The sequence below is a fragment of the Ursus americanus genome, chromosome 18 (genome assembly GCF_024610735.1).
Source record: "Ursus americanus isolate L20-20 chromosome 18, mUrsAme1.1.p, whole genome shotgun sequence".
In the NCBI taxonomy this organism is placed as follows: domain Eukaryota; kingdom Metazoa; phylum Chordata; class Mammalia; order Carnivora; family Ursidae; genus Ursus; species Ursus americanus.
In genome coordinates this window covers 39,371,267-39,399,036 of record NC_142144.1, presented here as the reverse complement: position 1 = coordinate 39,399,036, position 27,770 = coordinate 39,371,267, and the positions used below count along the sequence as shown (strand labels likewise).

The 27,770-nt window shown below is 36.1% G+C and overlaps 1 long non-coding RNA gene across 1 annotated transcript in view; it reads right to left on the bottom strand.

Annotated features, from left to right (window-relative positions):
- LOC148108595 (uncharacterized) overlaps positions 1–24,785 on the bottom strand; it is a 101,535-nt gene extending 76,750 nt beyond the window's left edge. The window contains exon 1 of the long non-coding RNA XR_015727550.1: positions 24,707–24,785. This is a non-coding gene — a long non-coding RNA (uncharacterized LOC148108595). The remainder of the gene's footprint in view (positions 1–24,706) is intronic.
- Positions 24,786–27,770: the final 2,985 nt, after the last annotated feature.

Here is a 27,770-nt window from a genome sequence, read left to right as displayed (position 1 = left end):
TTCTATAATTTCATATTAATGTGATCATATAGTATTCATGTCTCTTTTTTGTCTTGTGTGTTGTTGTTGTTGTTTTACAACTCCTTCATGATTTTGCATGTATTGGTAGTTTCTTCCTTTTTCTTGCTGAATACTTACCATTTTAAGAATAATCATTATCTATTCACCTGTAGATTAAAATGTGGCTAGTTTTATGGGCTTAGTTCTCATGAATAAAGCTGCTCTGAATATTTTATTTAAGTCTTTGAGAGGGTTTATATTTTTCTTTCACTTGAGTAAATACACAGGAGTGGAATTCCTGGGTCCTATGATTTATGTTTAAATTTTTAAGAAGCTGCCAAATGCTGACAAATTTTTAAGAAGTGCCAATGTAAATGGTCCTAACATCACACATTCCCATTAGTAATTCATTACAGTTCCAGTTGCTAGCTATCCTAACTCTTGGTATGGGACAATAATTTAAGTATGTATTAAGTGATATCTTGTGGGTTAAAATTTCTCCATTCCTTCTGATTAATGATGTTATGTATCTTTTCATATATTTACTAGACATTTGAATACCTTAATTTGTGACATTTTTGTCAAAATCATTTACCTTAATTTAGATTATTTGTATGATCATTACCGAGTTATCAGAGTTATTTATATATTCAGAAAACATGATGTATATGGATTGCATTTTTTTAGTTCTATCACTTGAGGAGAAGAGGACTTCAGTTTACAAGACATGCAGATGACCAACAGGTACATGAAAAGGTATTCAACATCACTAATCATCAGAGAAATCAAATCAAATCATCATGCAAATCAAAACCACAATGGGATATAAAACCTCTCACCTGTTAGAATGGCTATTGTCATAAAGACGAGAGTTAAGCAATGGGGAGGATGTGGAGAAAAGGGAACTCTTGTGCACAGGTGATAGGAATGTAAAGTGGTGCAGCCACTATGGAAAAGCAGTCTGGAGCTTCTTCAAAAGAGTAAGAATACAACTACCCTATGATCCAGCCATTCCATTGCTGGGAATTTATCTGGAGGAAATGAAAACACCAACAACCTAAAGAGCTATCTGCACGCCCATGTTCATTGCATCAGTATTTACAGTAGCCAAGACACTGAAATAACTGAAACATCCATGGATGGATGAATGGATCAAGAAATGTGGTGTTTACACACATCTACGTACATAACACGATGGATTACTCAGCCGTAAGAAGGATGAAAATCTTGCCATTTGTGACAACATGAATAGAGTTTGAGGGTATTAAACAAAGTGAAGTAAGTCCAAAAAAAAGCAAATACTGCACAATCTCACTTTTAAGTGGAGTTGAAAATAATAATACAACAAACTCAGATACAGAAAACAGATTGGTGGTTGCTAGAGACAGGGAGGAGGTAGAGGTAGATGAAACGGGTGAAGGTGGTCAAGAGGTATACATTTCCAGTTAGAAAATGAGTCCTGGGGATTTAATGTATAGCATGGTGACTGTATTAATAATTTGTATGTACATTTGAGCATTGTTAAGAGAGTAGATCTTAAAGGTTATCACCACAAAAAAAGAATATAACTATGTGTGATAATGGATGTTGACTAGGCTTGTGCTGATCATTTTGCAATAAACACATATGTCAAATCTTATGCTGTATACCTGAAATTAGTAATTTTATATATCATTTGCATCTCAATTTAAAGAAGATTTCAATTTGACTGAAGTTCAATTTATCAGTTTTCTTTTATAAATTACATTTTGTTCTAACTTAAAACCTTTCCCTGCCTAGTCACAAATCATTTCCCTAGGTTTTATTTAACAAGTTTCACAAATTTTTGGATTTACATTTAAGATTATGCTTAATGTCAATAATAATTTGTGTACCTTGTGAGATGACATTTGGGAATCATTTGTTTTTTGTAAGCTGTCCAGTCATTCCAACACAATTTGATGAAAAAAATTTTTCTACTTAATTTCTTGTACCTCTTTTCAAACAAACAAATGAAACAAAACAAAACAAAACTTAATTGTGCAAGTATAGACCTATACTGGACTATGTATTGGTTCCATTGATTTTTTTAATTGATATTTAAAATATGTAAGTGAAAGGTGTACAGTGTATTGATTTGATACATTTATACTGTATTGTGATTACCACTGTAATATTAGCAAGCACCTCTATTATGTCACCTGATTATCATTTCTCTTGTGGAAACAAGATCTAGTCTCTTAGCAACTTTCAAGTTTATAATACAGACAGCACTTAAATCAGAAAGAAGTAAAACTATCATTATTTGCAGATGGTGTTATCTTATATGTAGTAGATTCTTAAGACTCAACCAAAACACTGTTAGAACTAATCAACAAATTAAGGAAAATTTCAAGAGATAAAATCAACATACAGAAATCAGTGTAGTATCTATAGTCTAAAATGAAGTATTAGAAACCTATCCCATTCACAGTAGTATCAAAAATAATAAAATACTGGGGCACCTGGATGGCTCAGTCAGTTAAACATCTTACTCTTGATTTCAGCTCATATCATGATCTTGGGGTTGTGGGATTGAGCCCTGGATCAGGCTCCATGCTCAGTGCAGAGTCTGCTTGAGATTCTCTCTCCCTCTTTCACTGCCCCACCCTCCATTCATAGTCTCTAAAATCTTTTTTTAATATTATATTATTATTGTAGATATTATAGATATTATTATTGTATCTATTATAATAGAATACTTAGGACTGATTTTAGCCAATGAAGTGAAAGATCTGTACAATGAAAACTACAAGACACCGATGAAAGAAACTCAAGACCTAAACAAATGGAAAGATACTTGGTGTTCATGGATAAGAATTAATATTGTTAAAATGTCTAAACTACCCAAACCCATCTATAGATTTATGAATTTCCTAGCAAAATTCCAATGGCATTTTCACAGAAATAAAAAATAATTCTAACATTGGTATGGAACCACAAAAGACCCTGAATAGCCAAAGCAATCCTGGAAAAGAATAACAAAGCTGGAGGCATCACACTTCCTGATTTCAAACTATTCTACAAAACTGGAGCAATTAAAATAGTATGGTACTGGCATACAAACAGACACGAATATCAATGAAACACAACAGAAAGCCTTGAAAATACATATACAATATACAAAAACTATTGGGATTCAACAAAAGCAGCTCATAAGGTAATGATAAATGCTTATAGCAGGAAAACTAGCAAACAAAAAAGTATCTCAAAGAAACAACCTAACACCTACAGGAAAAAAAAAAAAAGCCTGAAATTAGACGGGAGGAAATATATATCATAGAAGAAACAGAGACTAGAAAGACAATAGAAAAACAATAACAAGGAAACTAAGAGCTAGTTTTTTGAAAAGATAAACCATACTACTGGTTAGACTCACAAAGAATGAGTACTCAAATTATAATAGAAAGAGACATTACAACTGATACTACACAAATACAAAGGACCCTAAGAGGCTACTATAAACAGTTATATGCCAACAAATCATACAACCTGGAAAAAAAGTGTAAGTTCCTAGAAACTTACAACCTACCAGGAACAAATCAAGAGAAATAGAAAAGCTGAACACACCTATTACTAGTAGGGAGATCAAGTCAGTAGTCAAAAACCTCCCTAAAAAAATATCTGGCTTCACAGGTAAATTCTACCAAACATTTAAAAGAGAATTAACAGCAGTTCTTCACAAACTCGTAAAAAAAATCTAAGAGAGAGAAAACTTCAAAACTCATTTGATGAGGCCAGTATTGCCCTGATACTAAAACCAGACAAAGTTACAAGAAAAAGAGCACAAAATTACAGTTCAATATCCCTGATGAGCATAGACACAAAAATCCTCAACCAAATCCAGCAATACAGTGAAAAGACTGTACACTGTGACCAGGTGGGATTTATCCCAAGTAAACAAGGATGGATCAACTTATGAAAATTAATCAATGTGATATACCACATTAATGAAATGAAGGATAGAAGTCATATGATCACCTCAAATGATTCATAAAAAAGATTTGACAAAAATCAACATCCATTCATTATTAAAAATACCAAGAAATTGGGTATAGAGGGAACATACTACAGCATAACATATATATAACAAGCCCAAAGCTAATATCATACTCAATAGTGAAAAACTAAAAACTTTTCCTCTAAAATAAAAACAGGACAAGAATGTCAGCTCTCACCAATTTTATTTAACATAGAGTACTTCAAGTCCTAGCTAAAACCATTAGGCAAGAAAAAGAAAAGGCATGCAAATCAGAAAGGAAGAAACAAAATGGACTCTATTTGCAGAAGATGTATAGAAAATCCTAAAGACTTTACAAAAACTAATAAATAGAAACAATAACTGAATCCTGTAATGGTTCAAGATACAAAATCAATGTACAAAAATCAGATGTTTTTGTATACACTAAGAAGGAACTATCAGAAAGAGAAATTAAACAATTCTATGAATAACTATATCAAAATACAATAATTAGGAATAAATGTAAGCAAGGAGGTAAAAGATCTGTACACTGAAACCTTTAAGACATTAATGAAAGAAACTGTTAGAAGACACGCATGTATATGGAAATCTAGTTCATGCTCATGGATTGGGGAAAAAAAATTGTTAAGTCCATAGTACCCAAAGTGATGTATAGATTCAATGCAACCCCCCAAATTTCAATGGAATTTTTCACAGAAATAGAAAAAAAGCAATCATAAAACTGGTATGGCACCAAAGTATTGTCAAACAATCCTGAAGAAAAAGACCAAAATGGAGGCATCATACCTCCTGATTTCAAAACATATTACAACGCTATTGCATAAAATGAGACACACCGATCAAGAGGACAGAATAGAGATCCCCGAAATAAACCCATGCATATATAGTCAATTTTTGACAAAGGAACCAAAACTGCCCAATGGAAAAATAGTCTCTTCATAAATAGTTTTGGGAAAACTGGACAATCACATGCAAAAGAAAAAATTGGTCCCCTATTTCATACCACTCACAAAAAAATGACTTGAGAAAAATTAAAAACTTAAACCTAAGATGTGAAAATGTGTAACTCTTAGAAGAAAACATGTTGGGGGGGTGGCTGGGTAACACAGTTAAGCCTCCGACTGTTGGTTTTGGCTCAGGTATGATCTCAGAGTAGTGAGATCCAGCCCCCCACATTGGGCTCCACACTCACATGGAGTCTGCTTGAGATCTCTCTTCCTCTCCGCTTCTTGGTCATGCTCGTGCTCATACTCTCTCTCTCAAATAAATAAATAAATCTTAAAAAAAAATATGGAAGAAGCTCCTTAACATTGGTTTTGGCAATGAGTTTATTTTTTTATTCCTTTATTATTTTTTTGGCAAATAGTTTTTTGGCAAGACACCAAAAGCACAGGCAACAAATGCAAAAAATCAACAAGTAACAGTACATCAAGTAAAGATTCTACACAGGCAAAACAAAATAAAATAAAATAAATAAAAAAATAAAAAAATAAAATAAAATAAAATAAAATAAAATAAAATAAAATAAAATAAAATAAAATAAAATAAAAAAGGCAACCTACAGAATAGGAGAAAGTATTTGCAAACCATGTACTGGGTAGGTTAGTATCTAAAACATGAACACTTCATACAAGTAAACATAAAAATAAGAAATAAGTAAAAAATGGGCACGAAACCTGAATAGACATTTTTCCAAAGACAACATACAAGTGGCCAAGAGATACATAAAAAGATACACAACGTCACTAATCACCAGGGAAATGAAGATCAAAAACACAATGAGTTATCAGTACACATGTGATAGAATGCCTATCAAGAAGACAAGAGGTAACAAGTGCTGGCAAAGATGTGGAGAAAAGGAAATCCTTTCACACTGTTGGTAACAATCTAAATTGGTTCAGTCATTACAAAAAAACAGTATGGAGGTTCCTCAAAAAACTAATAGAAAAACCCTATAGGGCACCTTTGGGACAGTCAGTTAAGCGACCAACTCTTGATTTCAACTCAGGTCATGATCTCAGGGTTTTGAGGGCAAACCCTTCGTGGGCTCCCTGCTCAGCAGAGTCTGCTTGTCTCTCCCCTTCTGCTCCTCCCCCTGCTTATGCATGCTCTCTCTCAAACAAATAAATAAAATATTTAAAAAAATACCCTATGATCCAGCAGTTCTACGTCTGTGTGTATATACCCAAAGGAAATGAGGAAAGGAGTATCTCGAAAAGATACCTGGACTCCCATGTTTATTGCAGCATTATTCACAGTAGCCAAGATATGGAAACAATCTCAATGTCCATCAGTGGGTGAATAAAGATGTGTGTGGACATGCACACACATCACTCAGCTATAAGAAAGAAGGAAATCCTGCTATTTGGGACAACATGAATGTTCCTTGATGGCATTATGCTGGGTGAAGTCAGAGAAAGGTAAGTATTTTACGATATGACTTACATGTGGCATCTAAAAAAAAAAAATAGTCTAATTCATAGAAACAGAAAAGTGGTTGCTAGGGGCTGGGGGGTGGAAGAAATAAGGAGAGGCTGGTGGAAAGTAACAAACTTGCAGGTGTAAGATGAATAAGGAGCTAATCTAATATATAACACGGTAACTGTAGCTTATAACACTGTACTGGATAATTGAAATTTGCTAAGACAGTACAATTTACACGTTCTTACCCAAAGAAATATGAAGCGATGTTTGTGTAAATTAACCACATAGCGGGAATCCTTTCACAATGTATACATAGTATCAAATTACAATGTATACTTTATTAGCTTACAATTTGATTTGTCAGTTATCTGCCAATAAAGCCTAACAAACAGGAAACCTCACTGAGAGACCATTTATTTAGAACTTCAATTTCTCTCAGCAAGGTTTTAGAACTTTCAGAATTTTAGGGTTTTTTTTTTTTTTGATGCTGCTGTTAAAATTTTTTATATGTCCAAATATTTGTGTATTTCCCAAATTTTCTTCTGTTGAGGATTTCTCATTTAACTCCTTTAAAAAAAAATCAGAGGATATTCTGCATTTTTAATGCTACTGAATATTTGTGAACACTTGCTCTATGCCTAGCATATGGACTCTCAGAGAATATGCCATTTATAGAATTCTGTACTTACTGGTCTCTGGGGCCAAAGAGGTTTCTCTTAAGGTTACTCACTATGACTATTTTACTCTATAAATCAGAGTTTTTGTGGGGGTTATCAAAACTATTAAAGAATACTATCCATATCAGCTCAGAGTTTAGTGCTACACATCGCGAATCAAATGAACAAAACTGTTAAGACATTACTGTGTTAATGTCAGCACCACAGCACCTCTTCGTGCCTCAGTATCGGCAGGACTTCCTAGTTGGACACATACTAGATTTTCTTATAAACTGAATTCTCAATGACATCTAATTATATCACATCTAGACTGCATAAATTTTATGCACTCAAAGGGCTAAAAAAGTTGGCAGGGAATAAAATGTTATCACTTAAAGTCTTAATTAAAATGGGATGTTGTCTATATATGTATATACTTAATATAAAGATAAAAATATGGCCTTATCAATAGAAAATAAATTGTTGCCCAACCCAGAAGTTAATGTAATTAAGCAACATTATGTAGAGCGTAAGTATTCAGTTTTTTAGTATTACCTGTGTTCAAAAATCAATCTTCCTCTCTAACAAGATGTTGGAGAGTAATTAACACCTCGTGTTCTCCTCGAATGGAAATTCTAATAGTACTTACTACATCACACTTCTGTGAAACTGAATGTAGATGTCTTCAACAGTGGAAACACACCTCAAATTCCTTGTTGCCATGATTTTTACACTATCATACTATTGTTAATACACCCATCTCTGACTTTAGTACTAAATGAATATAAAGAATTAATTTATAGACTCAAAATCACAGAAATTTTGGAAGAGAATTATCTTCAAAGGGGATTTTGGTCACTTTTTAATGTGAAGTATGGAATCTGGCATCACAGCTAATTCCAGCGGGAATGTATCTATTGTATTGTAACTGTGACATAGAGAGTGCTTCTCACTGGCCATCAGTGTAGGTAAGAATTTAACTCTGTTAACCTATTACGGAGGTCTGACAACCAAACTTCTCTCTCAATGTCTTCAACTTTCTGAGACTAACTTTTTATCTTTCAAATTTATTGTGATCAGGAAATTAAAATGTTGGAAAATGAGCAACTGAGAAATCAGCAGTGACAATGCAGTGTACAACTACCTCTTTGTGCCGATCTTGCTTATTTTAATATTGATTTGAATCCAACACATTCATTTTACTATGACTATAAAAACCGAGTTTTGAAAAATAAGCAGATGAAGGGGCGCCTAGGTGGCTCAGTTGGTTAAGTGTCTGACTCTTTGATTTCTGCTTGGGTCATGATCTCAGAGTTCTGTGAACCCCTGTGTAGGGCTTTGTGCCGGGCGTGGAGCCTTCTTAAAATTCTCTCTCTCCCTCTCCCTTTGCCTCTCCCTCCCTAAAAAAAAATCGTAATAATAAAAAATAAATAAAATGAAGCAAGTGTTCCTAGAAGTCAGTCTAGGTTTAAGTACCTAAAGCAGTGCTTATTTTTAAAGTGGTATTTCCTTTGCTATTTTATTTGTCTTCAGCAATTTTGACCGTACCAATTTTAACTGGATACAGTAAGAGGTCTTATGATAGCATACATATAGTATCTCAAAAAATATCAAAGCACTCCAAAGTCCAGGGAATGTATTAATAGAAAAACCGAGTGAATGTAATTTTAGTGCAGTGTGACAGAATCAGAATGTAATAGGCTGAATAATGGTCCCCAAAGACGTCCATGTCCTCATGATCAGAACCTATGAATGTGACATTATATGGCAAAAGAGATTTGGCAAATGTGATTAAAGATCTTGAAACGGGAAAATTTCCTTGTGTTATCTAGGTGGGTCCAGTCTAATTTCAAGGTCCTAACAAGAGGCAGGCAGAAGGACACACGGCACAGAAAGAGACAATGTTAGTTCTAAAGCAAGATCCTATACTACTGGCTTTTAGCATTGAAGGAAGGGGCCATGAACCAAGGAAGGTAAGGAACACTGCTCTAAAAGCTGGAAAAGGCGAGGAAATAGACTCTCTCATCAAGCCTCCAGAGGGGAGCACAGACTGCTGACAGCTTGCTTTTTATCTGCAAAACTGTAAGAATAAAGTTGTTTTAAGTCATCAGTTTTGTCCTAACTTGTTATGGCAGCCATAGGAAACCAGTACACAGGAGTAGGACACAGATTTTCAAATCCCTACTCCAGTGCTCTTTTGCTGTATTTTAACAGGCTACTTCTTTTCTACTACGGGACAAGTTTAAAGAAGTAAAGGTATTAGCCATCCGGCTACCAAGTGCTGCCAAATGTACTGGTTCGGCTGACTCTCACAATCACCGCCAAGTGGCAGAACGCTGTAGCAAGAAAATCTGGAAACAAATATCTGCGAATACAGACTGTTCTATGAATAACCACACTTCCTCGGTTGGCCTCTGACCTATTTGTAAAATGAGGGTAATACCTACAGTACCAGGTTATTTTCAGAATTAAAGTAACTCTCATGCAACGTGTAAGATGTTCAGCCCATGTTAGAATTTCAATAATCCCCAGCTATACCTAAGGTAAATGTGAAGTTTGTTACTGACGTGCCCATGTAATGACTGGGGAATCTGGAATTCCAAGACCACTTGGTACAGGGATAGTTGATGCAAGAGCTAAGGCTGGAACCCAGGCCTCCTGAAGATAATCTCATGAAGTTAGCCGCCACTAATTTACGAGCTCAACTTAAAACTTAAGAAAATTACTAAAAAAGAGATTGCTCCTCACAAATGAAACTGAAAGACTAAGAAACTATCATATAAATTTCTTATGCCAAATAATGTCTGAAACCATTAACAATCAGAATTCTTATTTCTAAAAGGCTCCTATGCTGGGAAGAGTTCAGATGAAGGAACAACACGCTAGATCTCAATATAAGGGGTAATCCACAAAGAGCAGCTACAAAAAGGGCCATGTTTATTCTGATTTTTTGGCAGGGGGTGTGGGGGGGGCAGGCAATGGCATCTACACTGCTTTACTGAGTGAAACATTTAAGTTCTCCAAGGTAAAGTCTAATTGTTTAAAGTTATTTCAATTACTCCTTGATTAAAATGTTAAATTGGCCAGAAAGTGAGGGGTTTATGAATTTTAAGGGAATATTTCAAATTTAGATGAACTTTATGAAGATCTGCTTTTGTTTTCTACAAGATTGTGCTCAAATCATTGATGCTATGAGCTGGATTGAAGAAATTACGTGCAATACCAGTTCCATCTCTTGTGTACTGCACAGCTCTAATATAGGAGTAATATTTCTTCTGGAGAGCCCCTTATCATGTAAAATTATATACCCATATGTGTTCCATAAGTTCTAAGTAAAATACAAATGTGGTAATTCATTCTAATATATTCAGCTTGGGTATATTTGGGGTAAACTGATTTGCAAAAAATTTTCATTTTTATTTCTTAAAAAATGCATTTTAAGGGGCGCCTGGGTGGCTCAGTCATTAAGCATCTGCCTTCGGCTCAGGTCATGACCCCCAGGGTCCTGGGATCAAGCCACGCATCAGGCTCCCTGCTCAGCTTGGAGCCTGCTTCTTCCTTTCCCACTCCCCCTGCTTATGTTCCCTCTCCCACACTCATTCTCATGAGCGCTCTCTGTCAAAAAATAAATGCAATCTTAAAAAAATGCATTTTAAAATAACATGTATGCATAAATTTATAAGAATGATTACTGTGCTATAATCTCATGTAATATTGCATGTGTAGTAGACAAAATTAAAAATTGTTGTATCAAAACAATTCTAACTCATGCTTTTCATAGTACTAGACAATGGGTTCATTGTTCATCATTGCAAACTGTTCATTATTATTTTTTTTTCCACTTTATCAGAATGAATTGGAGTTTATCCCCAAAAGGAAATTAAACACACAGAATTGAAGTACTGAGATATCAGCTAGCTTCAAATCATCTCAAACATTTGTCGTATATTTTTCCATGCGATTCCCTACCAATTGTCAAAACATTAAATTGTTTATATGGACCACATCTTCTTAATCCAGTCATCTGTTGAAGGGCATCTCGGCTCCTTCCATATACAATGGAATATTATTCAGCCATCAGAAAGAACGATTACACAACATTTGCAGCAACATGGATGGGACTGGAGGAGATTATGCTAAGTGAAATAAGTCAAGCAGAGAAAGATAATTATCATATGGTTTCACTCATTTATGGAACATAAGAAGTAGGAAGATCTGTAGGAGAAGAAAGGGAAGAAGAAAGGGGGGGTAAAGAGAAGGGGGAATGAACCATGAGAGACTATGGACTCTGGGAAACAAACTGAGGGCTTCAGAGGGGAGAGGGGTGGGGGATTGGGACAGGCCGGTGATGGGTATTAAGGAGGGCACATATTGCATGGTGCACTGGGTGTTATACGCAAATAATGAATTATGGAACACTACATCAAAAACTAAGGATGTACTGTATGGTGACTAACATAACAATAAAAAATTATTATAAAAAAACACATTAAATTGTTTAATTTTATTGAATAGAGTATATATGAACCTAAAAGTCGAGTTTTAATTCAATATTTGCTGTAAATTGAAATTAAAGAATTTAGTTGCATCTTTATACAAAATATCTGTAAGTCATAGGTTTGCAAGTAATACAGTAATTTTTGTCAGTGCTGATTACAGATAGACCTGCAGTGGGTGTAGTGGTTCAAACTTGCTGTATGATTAGCCTATTGGGTTTCAATCTATCTTTCAACAGTTCATAAGTCTGGGTGAGCCCAACAACTTGGGGAAGAAAAGTCAAATTTTTATAGGGCTTTAGCAGAAAGGGGTTAGGTTGAGTTGAGTTTGTTTAGGATTGGTTGTCAAAGTCAGTTCTCAGAAGAGGGAGGAACTCTTCTTATTATCAGCCATTTGGGGGCATTTAAAATTTTATCAACAGGGAAGGAAAAAAAGTTAGTGGCTCAAGACATATACATGAGTGAGGGGTTGGGGAGTTTATAGGGAGACACAGGCCACAAAGGCAAAAAGAAGTAAATAGGACTATGTCAAGATTAAGAACTTCTGTGCATCAAAACACAACCAGCAAGCTGAGAAGGCAACCTATGGGTGAAAATTTGCAAATCGTGTATCTGATAAGGGATTAATGTCCAGAAAATATAAAGAACTCCTAGAATTCAACAATGAAACATGACTGAGAAATAGGCAAAGGACTGGAATAGAGATTTCTCCAAAGGACACATACAAGTAGCTAAACACATGAAAAGATGGTCAACATCACTCATCAGGAAAATATTTTAACTATAATACGATAGTGTCTCACACCACCAAGGATGGTTACTATTAAAATAAAAAGCAGAAATACATACATACATACGTACGTACCAGAAAACAGAAGATACTGGTGAAGATGTGGAGAAATTGGAACTCTAGTGCACTGTTGGTATGCATGTAAAATAGTACAACTGCATGTAAAAAATTACTGGAATTACTGTATGATCCAGCAATTCCACTTCCGGGCATATATCTTAAAATATTTAAAGCTGGGTCTCGGAAGACATTTTCACAGCAGCATTATTCACAATCACTAGAAATGGAAGAACCCCAACTATTAATTTACTGATAAAAGGATAAATAAAATGTGGCTTATATATATAATGGAGTATCACTCAGCATTAAAAAAATAAATTTTGACACGGGCTACAGCATGCCTGAGGATATTACGCTAACCGAAAAAAGCCAGTCACAAAAAGACAAATACTGTTTGCGTCTACTTATATAATGTACCTACAGTAGTTAAGTTCATAGAAATAAAAAGTAGAATGGTTGTTGCCAGAGGCTGGGGAGAGAAAGGAAAGAGGAGCTGTCTGATGGGCCCAGAGTTTTAGTTGTGCAAGATGAAAAGCATTCTTGGAGACTAGTTGCACAGCCACGATGGTCACGTTTATGTGTATTCTACCACATTTTAAAAATGTGAAAATAAATCAGTGTGGTTGGGGAGGAAGAACTTCAGGGACAGGCAGGAACTTGCAAGGTCTTCAGTGCAAGGTCTCAGACAGCGCCCCCCCCCCCCCATCTCTCATCGTAATAGACAAGTTACTTAACTCTCTGCCTCCAGTTTTCTCCTGTTTAAAGTAATAGCACCTTGTTGAGAAGATTAACATGTTCATACCCGTAACACCCTTCAGACAACTTCCGGAACATAATAGCACTAGTAAACTGCTCACTATTCAGAGGAAATTACTTTGAGCAGCAGAGCATCGCTGGGGGGGAAACTGCCTATTGCTGCAAGTAGACCTAAAACCATTAAAAGTCAAATCACCATCTCGCTAGTATGGGAGAGTTCTGTCTTTAAGTAGTATTTATCAATTTATAATGACCTTTTGAAAATTCATTCCCCCTAAAATTCATCTGCCTTAGCTTTCAGAATACTTGCCAAAATATGTTTATTAATACTTCATTTCAACCTCCAAATTCACGTTTCAAAAGTTTACTATTTCAAAAGAACTTTACAACACGATTTGATTTCAATTTAATTCACTTTGGATAGGAATATCCATGAGTCTGTTCTTAAGTCAATTTGACATCTTGAGGGGAAAAATAATAGTGCCAATAATATTTTCAGAAAAGTCAATCTTGGGAAAATACTACTTGCAATCATAGCAAGTCTGTACAGAGTAATTGGTTACAGAGCCCTAAAACTGCCAAAGAAAAGTCCATGGATAATATTAGCATTGGCGGGAATCACTTACAGGGGGATACTTCCGTGGGTATTAACACAGTCAGTAGTTCTCGAAATGTTAAAATTGTCACTGTAAGTAAACTAGAGCTATAACAGGTAACAAATAGCTTTACACTATTTGTATCGCTTTAGGAAAAGGTCACATTATTCTAATCTCTTTTGCATATTATAAGTAGTAATCTCAATAATATATGACCTTATGTATCTTCAGAAGCTGTAATACTATTGTTCTATGGCAAGTATAGCGAGATTTAACATACATTTTTTCCTCAATATTTTCTTGGACTATTAAAAAATAAGCTACTCATTACAATTTTAAAGGAGCTGGTTTTTGAAAACAACCACTTACTTTTATCCATCCCATAAAATTCAACATCCTTTATCATTAAACGTTTTTGTGAGTCCATAACGAGGACTGAATTGGACGGTTTCATTTCTTTTATTTCCTGTATTTACCCTTTGCCAGAGGTGCTAATGAACAACAAATTGGGACTAAAGACACGCCTCGGGAGGGAGGAAGCAGGACTCAGACTGGCTTGGAAAGTTTATCAACAGAATACTCTGTCCCTAAATAAGAGATGCTGTTTATTCCAACATCAAATCAAGAAGTTTGTACTCTACCTGGAATTACATATACACAGGATTAGGTGGCCAGATTCGCATTGTTTACCATTTTTTAGAGGCTGGCCATCACTGATTTTCTCTCTCAAGAGAAAACAGTTTCCATCGTGACAAACAGTGCTATTGTTTCAGCCGGGCAGATTTGAAGGAGAGGGTTTATCACAATCCTTGCTATTAATGTATTGAAAAAAAGTCTCAGACGTTTGGGCTATTCTCTTTTTGCTGTATTACAGTTGGAATATATAATCAACATGGAATTGTTTAACAGGTGAGCCTAGGGAGATTGGCATGAAGTTGTATTTTGTGCTCTTTTCCCACATTTCCATATTCTCTCCATCACGTTACACGTTGCACGAAACCCTTTTCTCCTCACCTAGGAATTTATAGTCTTTGTGTTTTGATTCTACTTCCCCCCCCTTATTATCAAATTCTGTCTTTCCCAGTAACATCTTTCATCCATCACATAAATCTTAAGATAACCTTTTAAGTTTTCCAGTGTTTTTTTTTTACCATTGTCTAATTATCATAGAAAACATTCATCTTCATTCAAATACCTGCAGTCATAAATGTACACCTAACAAAAATTTTGGACTGGTGCTATTGGGGGCTGAATTGTGTTTCCTTACCCCTCAACTTCTATGTTGAAGTCCTTATCACCAGGAACTCTGAATGTGGTCATATTTAGAAATACAGTCTTGTAAGGTCAATAGGATGGGCCCTAATCCAATCTAACTGGGGTCCCATAAGAAGAGGAAGACAATGGAAGACACGGGGAGAAGAGCCACCTATAAGTTAAGGACAGAGGCTAAGAGGAGGTCCTTACCTCATAGTTCTCAGAAGAGATCAACCCTACTGACACTTTGATGCAGTTCTGTTGTTCAAGACTGCCTACTCTGTGGTGCATTGTTGGGTCAGCCCAAGCTAACAAGTGCTTATTTCAGTACTCCTAAAAAACACATCGCAAATTTCACTGCCCAATAGGTCTATAAGTACGGCTAATTCTTTCAGGGAGGCGGGCATTGCAGTCTCCTACTCTTGTGTACATAAAACACGAGGAAATGGCATTCAATATACACTTATTTATGTACCAATGTATGTATGTCTACGGTGTGTAAAACTGAGTAACACCATGGAGGATACGAACCTCCTGCTCTCAAGAAACAAACCAGAATGAGGAAGACAAACATAGAAATTAGTCATTTATTCCTAAATATGTGCAATTTCAGAACAACATTGATATAAAAAGATTTACTGCCTGACAGATTGAAAGTATTTTACAAGTGCAGTTAGGGTGAAAGGATTGGGGAAAAGCTTAATTCCAACTGGATATACTGTGATAGGCTTTCTAAAAGGCCATCTTAATTTAACCTTATAATTTTACACTTCCCAAGCTGAGTGGAAGAGTCAGACACATAAAAGGAATGGCCTGTGTTTTAATTCTACTTTTAAATCTTGTTTAACAAAATAGGACTGGTCTTATGGAGAAACAATGGAGAAGGGAATGAAAATAAACACTCATTTGGGATAATTAATAAAATCAAACTTTTTAGAAATAAGGCAGAATAAAAAATAAAACAATGAAGAGATGAAGTGCTATTCAGTACTAAGTACTAAGCAATAACCTTTTTATGTACAATGTTTTTTAAATCTCACATAATTTGTTTATAAAAACAGCTTTCTATCTTTCACACCCAAAATCCAAGTAAAAATGAATCCTCTACTTGCTTTGCAATGTACTATCAAAGCAAGTTTTGAATACCAAGATTGGACGTTTCCTATATAGAAATTCTGATTTTTCCATTTGATGATTCAAGAATGTTTATAGGTAAATTAGCAGGTTTCAGTAATGGCAATTTTGTTTGTAGGAAAGTTCTTTGTCATCACTATCATTTGGTATATGCTCTCATTGTAGCTTTGGTAACTTTAAGACAGTCTTTGAATTATGTTCATTCCAAAATTCACATAATAGGGATACACTTAATTTTGTTTTTTATTTGTTGTCTAAATTTCCCTTTGTATCTCCTGAGGTCTTGATTGAGAAGAAACACATTCAGTTAAGGCAAGGAGATAACCAAGTCTATAGTTTGGCCACCTTACCCATACGTTATTCTAAGTGATGTCAGTTAGAACCCATTGTTCAGACTTGGCCATTAGTAAATCTTCAAATATTTATATTCACCATTTCGTAACCAAATCTTAAGAAATGTGGCAAAAGGTCAATGTCATTAGAGAAAAAAAAAGTGAGCCTGGTATAGAAGAATAAGGAACATTATTGGGACAGGTGACCAAATTGGAATATAGGGGACAGTTTTGTTAAAAGAAAAGCATCAATATTAACATCCTGAATTTGATAGTTACAATGGGTCATGTATTCACTTCTGGGTAAAAAGGTGATGTACGCAATGCTCACTCAAGCACAAAGGGGGGTGAGGAGGAAGGTAGGAAAAAGTAAGAAATTAATATATCTTAGTAAACTTTACCTAGGAGTTAGTATTCTGATGGAATTTCTGTTTAGAATTATTTCAGAAGTCAAAGCATAATTATTATAGAACATTATCCAGAACTAGATAAATAAAGTAGGTCACTTCTCTCTTTTGTCATTCTTTTGCTGGATCTTACATCATGTTTTGACCATTTCAAACCTATTGACAAACTGTTTTAAGAACAAAAGCCAGTAAGGAAAAGGAAAGCTTGATACGTCTCAGTTATTGTTACAAAAAAGTAAAGCTTTTGCAATTTCCTTATTTGGGTGCTTAAGTCCCATGTTGTTCTGGAAAAAGCTATTTGGAATTACATACCTAGTTGTTTTCGAAAAGCAGAACAACACGAAACAAAAACAATTACCCTGGCCTCTTAAGGTGTTTATTTTGCATTTTTAATTTTAACATATTTGGCATGAAGAAGTCTTAGGAGGTCAGAAAACCTTTGAGTTGTCTTGCATTCAGTATTCAAACTGAAAACTGGCTGCCATCCTAAAACTATGTTCTGAAGATCATGGTTCTAGGAGGGGGTGCATTGGAGCTGGGCCTCTGAGTAAGAAAAAAAAAAGTCAATCATGAGAAGTCCGGCATTTTTAGCCTATCTGTAATACAGACATCTTTCACCTGTTTAAACAAAGCAAAACAAACCAAAACAAACAAACAAACAAAAAAACAGACTTCCTAACTTAATGCATCAGATACATGTTTCTTTTTCATTATGGAATTATTTCATGAAGAATAAATGAGGGCAAATGGAATGACTTATTTCCTACTTCATTCAAGAAATGGTATAAAGCTCAAGTGGTTTATATGATTGGAAATAGAAAAATCTCACTAAATTTAATTAGAGTCACTCCATACTTTATCATTTTCTTTTAATACAAGTATTTGTCTTACTCAAGGGCTTAATAGAAATATAAATGTCAATAAGGAAATGAAACCATAGCCAAACAGATAATGGAGAACTAGGTCTCCCCGCTGGAAAATGAGCTGTGGGTCAAAAAATACATAGAAGTAATGGCTTTGGAACACTTTGTTTCAGAAATGGAGATTCAAACCTTTCACCTACATCCACTTACAGCATAACATGGGGATATCTGTAGACCAGCTCCTCAGTTAAGTGGTAAAAGTTATATTTTTAACTAAAGAAAATGATTTAAGGTCTTTGGAAATACTTCTAAAACAGCAAATGAAGAAACATCTGTTCAAGAGACTTCGTGAAAATTCAGTAATAATTGAGAATCTGCAGTATTTAAACCAAGAGAACTCTCTCCTTCCACCTCCCAGCTCAGCAAGATGGAGACTCCACAGTAGTGTATCCAAGAACACAGGGCTCCCTATTCTGTCAGCTCCCAACCAAAGGGCTTTATTCCTGGGAAGAGCAAGACATCAGCATTTCTCAACATGCCCTTTGTTTCCTTTCACTGTGGCTAAATTCTAGTTGAGCATGGTTGAGAGATGGGGTTCTTTCCTCCCACCCAGCCTCCCTTTATGGAATATTCTACCTTACTCATGGCACCGTGAGAATATTGGGTCCCTAAGCACCCTGTCCTGGCTTATAAAGCAGTAGTTCCCTAGCAGGAGAGGCAAGCCAGAAAGACCTTAGGCTTTTCTTCACCTCTCACCTGGACATTTAATATTAAAGAGGGGCTGTCACTCCAAGAAAAGTACGCCATTGTACCCAACTGCAGAGTCCCAGCCTTGAATCTCAGATTTTGCCAGGGGTAAGAAACAGGACAAAAAGCAAGATAGCTCCTAATCTGTTCCCAAATGATTGGATTTAATTTTCAACAGGACCTGGAGATGTTAAAGCCTAAGGACATTCACCAAACATTGGAGGCTGTGGTGAAAAGCAACAGGGAGGAGTTTGTAATATTAATAGGTGTAATATATATATAACAAAAATATTATGAAAGGAAGATAAAGGTTAAGGGATATGTAGAAATAAGATTTCTCTATCTCATGGAAAATTAAGGTAATCTAAATCTGATGCTAATTCTAGTCAGTGAAGATACATATGGTAAGCCTTAGAGCAACCACTAAGTAATGACGCTATAAAATGATGTTTAAAACAAGGTAAAATGTGTCATGGGAAAATATTCGCTTAATGCAAAAGATGACAGCAGAGAAGGCATAGAGGAATAGAAAGGAAATGGGGCACATAGAAAGCATGAGGTTTAATAGACATAAATCCAGTGATATCAATATTATGATATGTTAAATGGATTAAAATCCAATCAAAAGGCAAAGATTTTAACACTAAAAAAAAAATCCACCTATATGCTCTCTACAACATTTATATTTAAAAATATAAATTGCCAGCAAAAAGATGGATAAAGGTCTATTATACAAATAGCAAACACAAGAAATGTGAAGTAGATATATGAATACCAAACAGATGTTAAAACCATTTTTTACTACAGATTAGGAGGGTAATAGGGTAAAGCCAACAAAAGAGAAAGAACAGTTATAAATATTGTACCTTTTAACAGAGTGCCAATTTACATGAAGAAAACTGACAGAAATGGAGATACCAATGCAGAAATAATGGTTGCATACCTCAAAGCTCCATTTTTAACATTTTATAGACTTGATAGTCATCTATAAAATACTCCAGTGAATAAAATGTGCATTCTTCTCAAGTGCATGCAGAACGTTCTCCAGGATTGACCATATCTCCATCCATAAAACAAAATTCAATTAATTTAAAAGCATAGAAATACAAAGTACGTTCTTTGTTCACAATGGAATGAAATTAGAAAACACTAAGAAAAGATTTGGGGAAACTCAGAAATGTGGATATTAAACAACAAACTGTTAGGAAAGTTATTTAAATAACTAATGAGAAACAAAAGGGAAATCAGAAAATACTTTGAGATTAATGAAAATGAAGGCAGAAAAATAAATTCAAAATGGATGGAAGACGTAAATGTGAGACAGGAAATCATCAAAACCCTAAAGGAGAACACAGGCAGAAACCTCTTTGACCTCAGCTGTAGCAACTTCTTACTTGACGCGTCACCAGAGGCAGGGGAAACAGCAGCAAAAATGAAGTACTGGGACTTCATCAAGATAAAAACTTCTGCACAATGAAGGAAACAATCAACAAAACTAAAATGCAGCCTATAGAATGGAAGACGATATTTGTAAACATCCTACCTGATAAAGGGTTAGTTTCCAAAATCTACAAAGAACTCACCAAACTCAACACCCAAAAAACAAATAATCCAATTAAGAAATGGACAGTGGACATGAATAGACACTTTTCCAAGGAAGACATACAAATGGCCAACAAGCATATGAAAAGATGCTCAGCATCACTTACCACCAGGGAAATACAAATCAAAACCATAATGAGATATCACCCTACACCTGTCAGAATGGCTACAATTAACAACACAGGAGACAACAGCTGTTGGTGAGGATACAGAGAAAGGGGAACCCTCTTGCACTGTTGGTGGGAATGTAAACTGGTGCAGCCACTCTGGAGAACAGTGTGGAGGTTGCTCAAAAAGTTAACAATAGAACTATCCTACCATCCAGCAGTTGTACTACTAGGTATTTACACAAAAGATCAAAAAATGCAGATTTACAGTACAGAGTGCATCCAGTATTTATAACGGAATTGACAATAGCCAAGCTATGGAAAGAGTGCACATGTCCATCAACTGATGAATGGATAAAGAAGATGTGGTGTGTACACACACACACACACACACACACACACACGCACACACACTGGACTACTACTCAGCCATCAAAAAGAATGATATTTTACCATTTGCAATGACATGGATGGAGCTAGAGTGTATTATGCTAAGTGAAAGAAGTCAGTCAAATACCATATAATTTCACTCATTTGTGGAACTTAAGAAACAGAATGGATGTACATACACAAGGGAGAAAACAAGAGGGAAACAAGCCATAAGAGACTCTAAAGGATAGAGAACAAACTGAGGGTTGAGAGAGGGAGGTGGGTGGGGTATGGGCTAGATGGGGGATAGGTATTAAGGAGGACACTCGTTATGATGAGCACTGGGCGTTATATGTAAATGATGAACCACTGAACTCTACTCCTGAAGCCAATATTCAATTGTATGTCAACTACGAGTTAAATTAACAAAAATTAAAAAAAAGAAAATAAAGACAGAACATACCAAAATTTAATAAAATGTAATGTAACAAATCTTCACAGAGAAATACATAGCTGTACCTATACAGGTTTTAAAATTTTTTTTCTAGCATAATGCCCTCAAGGTACATGCATACTGTTGCAAACAGCAAGATATCCTTCTTTCTTACAGCTGATTAATATTCCATTGTGTGTGTGTATGTGTGTGTGTGTATATATATATTTTTTTTACATGTTCTTTACTCATCAATGGACACAAGTTGTTTCCATGTCTAGACTAATTTAAAGAATGCTGCAGTGAACATGGGGGTGTAGATATATTTTTGAGTTACTCTTTTCATTTCCTTTGAATAAATACCCAGAGGAGGAAGTGCTGAAACATGTGTTAATTTTGATTTGAGGAACCTCCATACTGTTTACCATAGTGGCTGCATCAATTTACATTCCCACCAACAGTACACAAGGGTTCCCTTTCTCCACATCCTTGCCAGCATTTATTATTTCTTGTCTTTTTCATAATAGCCATAATGACAGGTGTAAGGTGATATTCCATTGTGGTTTTGATTTTCATTTCCCTGATGATTAGTGATGTTAAACATCTTTTCATGTACTTGCTGGCCATCTGTTATGTCTTCTTTGGAGAAATGTCTATTCAGATCCTCTACCCGTATTTTTTTTAAAGATTTTATTTTATTAATTTGACAGAGAGAGACAGCCAGTGAGAGAGGGAACACAAGCAGGGGGAGTGGGAGAGGAAGAAGCAGGCTCCTATCGGAGGAGCCTGATGTGGGACTCGATCCCAGAATGCTGGGATCACGCCCTGAGCCGAAGGCAGATGCTTAACGACTGCACCACCCAGGCGCCCCTTCTACCCATATTTTTAATCTTTTTTTTCTTTTTTTGCTATTGAGTTGAAAAAAATTTAATTTAAAACTTAACTTTCCATTTGAAGACATTGGGGAAGAGAGCAGACTAAAACAAAATCAAGCAGAAGGAAGAAAATAATAAAGATGGGCACAAAGACTAAAGAGAAAATAGAAGACCAATAAAGTTAAGGAGTCCAAAAGCTTTTAATGAAAAAAATTAACAAAATTGACAAACTTTTAGCTGGATTGATCAAGAAAAAGTGAAGTATCAAATAACTGTAATCAGAAATGAATGAGGGATTATTACTGACCACGGAGAAATAAAAGATTAGAAGGGGACGCTAAATAACTGCATGCCAATAAATGAGGTAACTTTCAGGGAATGGATTTTCTTTTTAAAAAGGATATTAACTACCAAAACTGACTCACAAAGTAATAAACAATCTAAATAGGCTTAAAACTGAAGAAATTGAATTAGCAATAATCACCATCATCATGAACCCACAAAGAAAAGCTCAGACCCAGAAGGCTTCAGTGCTATCATCTACCAGAGCCTTAAAAACACAATTTGTGAACAATTATTCATAAACTCTAAAAAACACAAGTAATACTTCCAACTCAATATCCAAACCAGACAATGACATCACAGCAAACAAGAACTACAGACCATATTGTTTACGAATATGGACACAAACCCTTACCAAAATACTAGCAAGGTAAATCCAGCCACAAAAAAATGTTAATTAGACAAGTGTTATATATTCTAGTAATCTAAGGTTGGTTTAACATATGAAAAGTAAGTTAGTGATCCCAATAGATTCAAGGGGAGTGGAAAACCTAAAGGAAAATGACTAACAGAAGACTCCTGATCAAACTCAGTGACTTACAACACATTTATGATCGTGGAGTTCTGGAGGTCATGAATTCACAATGACTATAGGTCTAAAATCAAGCTGTCACTTGGTTCCTCCCTGAATCTCTAGAGAAGCATTTGTGTCCTTGCCCTTCTCTGGTTCTAGAGACTGCCCCAAGTTCTTTGCTTGTGATTTCCCACAGCTCTGACCTCTGCTTCTGTTATCCCATTGGGTTCTCTCCCTCTGCTTCCATTGCCATATTCCCGAGCTATTTCCCTCAGTCCAAGAGGACTGTTTCTTCTGGTATTACATGTTCCAGAACTTTGCATCCTCTATAGGTCACGGGAATTCATCCAGACAAGAAGGACAAGAGGCTTCTCCAGCAACATTTTATGGATAATCCCATCCCTCTTCCTGGATTCTGCTGAGATGATGAAGATCCAAGAGTTACACTCAGATTCTCTTCCAGCAGCTCTCTGTGGCTGAATACTGTATTTGATTCTTCCACAGCACTAATAAAAGGTTACCCGGCTACACCCTCGGTGTTCCTCTTTAAAACACACTTTTCTGCCAGATGATCTCCTAATTGCAGTATCCTTTACAACCTGTTTAGGCTGCGAGTTTCCCTCATCATCAAATCCTAGTTCCTTTACTTAACATTTCATAGAGAACAAAATGGAGTCTCTCATGTCAAGCAGGAGCCTGTGTCAAGCAATGACGCAAGCAGTTACGATACTAAAGCTGGGAGAAATCTCGGGGACTAACGTCAGCTGACCCCCCAGAACTGATAACAAGCAGAACCAGAGAAGGGCTGCAGAGACCCTAAACTGATTAAATCCCTTTAAAAAGGGAAGGATTTTGGCAGCATACTATCAAAGACTCTTCAGACCTGACCCCTCTACGTCTGACCACTTAAAAAAGGCAACTGCCACCAAAGGCTCTGCCCGACTCATCTCCGAACGGAGCCAAGATCCTTCACTGCTGGAACATCAGAAACAGGAAGTGCCCAGAGCTGACCCGGACCAGACCGAGGCCTTATCTCAACTCCATGCCCACAGACTGACTTCGCCTTTGGTTCCTTAACTTCCTGCACCCTTCTGTTATGTTGTGTGGCTTGTCTTCTGCCCTGCCTTGTGTGCTGTGTAAGGAGCTAAGCTGAATCACAGGGTGAATTGTCATTGAGTTTGGAATCCTGAACTTCATAATTGTGATTTAACTTTGCTTTATGATTGAATAAAGCTGCTGACATTGTGGAAAGACACAACTCCACAACTCGTGTGTGTGCCTTCATAGCGTGCTCATGACGCACTTCTTCCCTCAATTTTTCCTTTTCCTCTTACATTTTACTATAAGCAGCAAGACTTCCTCAGGCCACACTTCCAAAGTTTACTTGGAAATCCCCTTAAATATTCAAGTTTACTGCTTACAAGTTTGCATTTCCACATAACCGCAAGACACAATTGAATGAAGCCTTCTGTCACTAGTTAACAAGGATCCCCTTTCCTCCAGTTTCAATAACATGTTCCCATTTCCTTCATAGTTCCTACCAGCAGAATCTTTAACATCCATAGTCCTAACAGTTTGTTCAGAATTATCCAGGTCTTTTCTCTCATGCCCTTCAAAAATCGCCCAGCCTCTACCAATCGCCCAATACCAAAACCACTGAAACATTTCCAGGTGTTTGTAATAGCACCCCATTTCCAGGTACTAAGAGCTGTATCAGTCAGGGTTAAACTAGAGAAACAGAACCAATGCTGATATATGTTAAAATGTTTACTTTGAAGAACTGGCCGCCATGATTGCGGGGCTGCCAAGGCAAGTTTGAAATTCATAGCACAGACTGCCGTACAGGGCAGAATGAAAATCTCAGGCATGATTAGACTCTCGGCTTAATCTGGGCTGCTGTAACAATACACCACAGAACAGCTAGCTTATAAACAACAGAAATTGCTCACAGTTTTGGAGGGTCAGAGTCTGAGAGCAGGGTGCCGACACGGTCAAGTGAGTCCCAGAGCTCCCGTTGCATCCTCACACAGTGGCGGCAAGTGAGTGAATGTTCTAAGTCCTCTTTTATAAGGGCCCTAGTCCTATTAATGAAGGCTCCGCCCCATGACCCAATCACCTTCCAAAGTCACCACCCAAATCATCACCTTGGAGGTTAGCTTTCAACATAAATTTTGGTGGAACAAATACAGATGATAGCAGCTAGAGCTCCCCCCTCCCCCAGTTATTCAATCAAACACTTTCTTAGGTATTGTCATAAAAGTATTTTATAGCCATCACTAAAGTACTCAGCTGACTTAAATAAGGAAGATTATCATAGGTAATCAGGATGGTCATTCAATCAGCTGGGGCTTCCCTGAAAAAAAACAAAAAACAAAAAACTCTGCCAGTGAAAGGCAGTTTGAGTTCACATCGGAAAGATCTAGCCTGACCTTCTGGCAGCCTGCCCTATGGATTCAGGCTTCCCTAGTCGGCTCTCACAATCACTTAAGTCCATTCCATGCAATAACTTCTTAAATATATAACTGCTATTGGCCCTGTTCTCTGATTGAACCCTGATTTTCCTGGATTCAGAATATTTGTTCTTACAACATAGCATAAATCAGTTTAAACAGATGACATCTGTTTCCAATAATCAGATTCTTACCTGAGTTTGGTTTAGAATACTTCAGTTTCAATGTTACGAAATACCTACTTATAACCTTGACAAATCAGGTTAATATTAAATTTAAAGTGGCATACCCAGCCTCTAATGGTTTTGTTTGATCATGAGAAGTAATCATTAAAAACCCTATAAATGTCTCTGAATATTAGTGAAGTCCCTATATCTGTGTTTTAAATTGATTTATTTTATTTAGACGGATATAATTGGTCACACATACACAAATCAATGCTATTTTTCAGCAGAAGTGATCTACAGGCCCTTTAAAATGATCTTATAAAGATCACCTTAGACTGATTATTTTCAAGTGAGGAACCATTTAGATCCAATTTGATTTCATGGTCTTAATGAAGAAAACAAAATGACCTTTTCCAACTATTAACATTTTTTCTTGCCAGAGGCAGAAAAGGCTTCTCATCAGGCCACGACTAAAACAAAGCAGCAAAAATCATCTTATTTTTCTTAAAGAAGAAATTTTATTTTATTTGTAATGAACCGATTTAGAGGAGAGCTATTAAGCCTCCACATATAAGCAATTACACTATAATTCTGTTCTTCAGGCTCTATTTTTTTTATAAGCAGTTAGATTAGGAATATACGTTGACAAACTTTGAAAAACAGCAGTAATGAGAAATTATGCTTAGCTAGTTTAGTCAAAAAACATACAACCTATTCTGAACTGAGGTGGTTTGAGAATTCTGATGATGCCAAAGGAGTTTTACTGAACAAAGATATATAAAATGTCATTCTGTGTAACCAATATATGATTTTACATAGAAAAATAAACAGCAGAAGTCCTCTGCTTCCAACCATGACACAGCAACTGGTACTAGACTTACTTTTCCAGGAAAAAAACAAAAAAACATTTGAGGCAACTGCTGTTGGACAATGAACAGCAGGCCGTATTAGGACTCTGATTTTCACACAGAGGCAAACACAAGAGGTGAGCCCCCATGTGAATCATCCTAACCCCTTGCATGTGGATGTTTTTCTGCAATGAGTTAAGGAACACCTAGGCTGAGCTAAGAAGGTAGAAATTAGACTCCCTTCCCACTAAAATAATAGGATTTCAGGGAAACAGAATTTGCATGGAAATTCACCACAATTACTTAACTAAAGGCTGTGCTTCTTAAGTGTAGGCAAAGACTCCATGAACCTACAGATATCATTTACTTCTAGGCTGAGAACTTGCAGATGATACCAGAGGTTATCCATCACTAGGGGATATCGGAGTTCTGACCCGGTAGAGGTGGAGAGTCCTCACTGAGCACCAAGGACATCCCGATGAAATCTCCAAATAAAGGCAAGCCTAATAGTAAGGAGCACACCCTCGAATAAGGGCCGCTCCCCACAGTTGAGCCCCAAACTGTTGCAGCCTTCCTCTAACAAAGAATTAAATCCACCTGAGAGGAGCAAAAGGCTCTTCCAGTAACGTGACCACCAACAGAAACAGATCTCAACACTTCTCAGAGCAAAAAGACATAATCCAGACACCTTAGAATATATCACTCAAATGACCAACATGAAGTAAGAATTTACTGGGTATATGGTGAAGCAGAAAAATGGAACCTATAATCAAGAGTAAAAGCTGTTCATAGAAAAGACCATGAGTTTCCCCAGATGTTTCAATTAGGAGACACTGATTTCAAAGCAATTATTATATCTTCAAAAAGGTAGGGGGAAAGATGATCTAATGAATCAACTGTGGAATTTAAATGGAAAAACGTAAATTTAAACAGAACAAAAATCTACACTTGAAAAGTTGAACTTCTGAATTGAAAACATCATTGACTGAGTTTAATAGCAATGAAGAAAACAAAAGAAGTATTTGCTGAACTTGAAGCCATATCAATGTCAAGTCCCCAGTCTAATGAACAGAGAGCAAGGAGACTGAAAAATAGGAAGCGTCTCAGTGACTTAGGTACAGTATCAAGTTAAATACACGCGCAATCTGATTCGAAGATGGAAAAGATAGAGAATAAGAACAATTATTTAGAAAATATTTCAGCAATGCATTTAAAGGTTTGTTTTAGATTATCTAACATCTAGGTGTTTTGTACTGAAAAGAACATTCAGAATGTCCAGTCTGCCATACTGCCACAAGTAGTTCAATACATTAATTTTTGAATTGATATTAGTTTGTTTCAATATTTTCCAAACCCGTCCATTTCTACCCTTCACAAATGACAGATCATATAGAGACACAAAAGAATTAGTGAATTTTCCTAATATATCAACAGGGGATAATGTAGATGTTTGATGAGTCAAATCTCTTTGGGTAAAAAATATGTAGTATTCTCATCTCAGTATTTTTTGCCAATGGTATAATAAAGACATCAACTATGTAGTGTCAC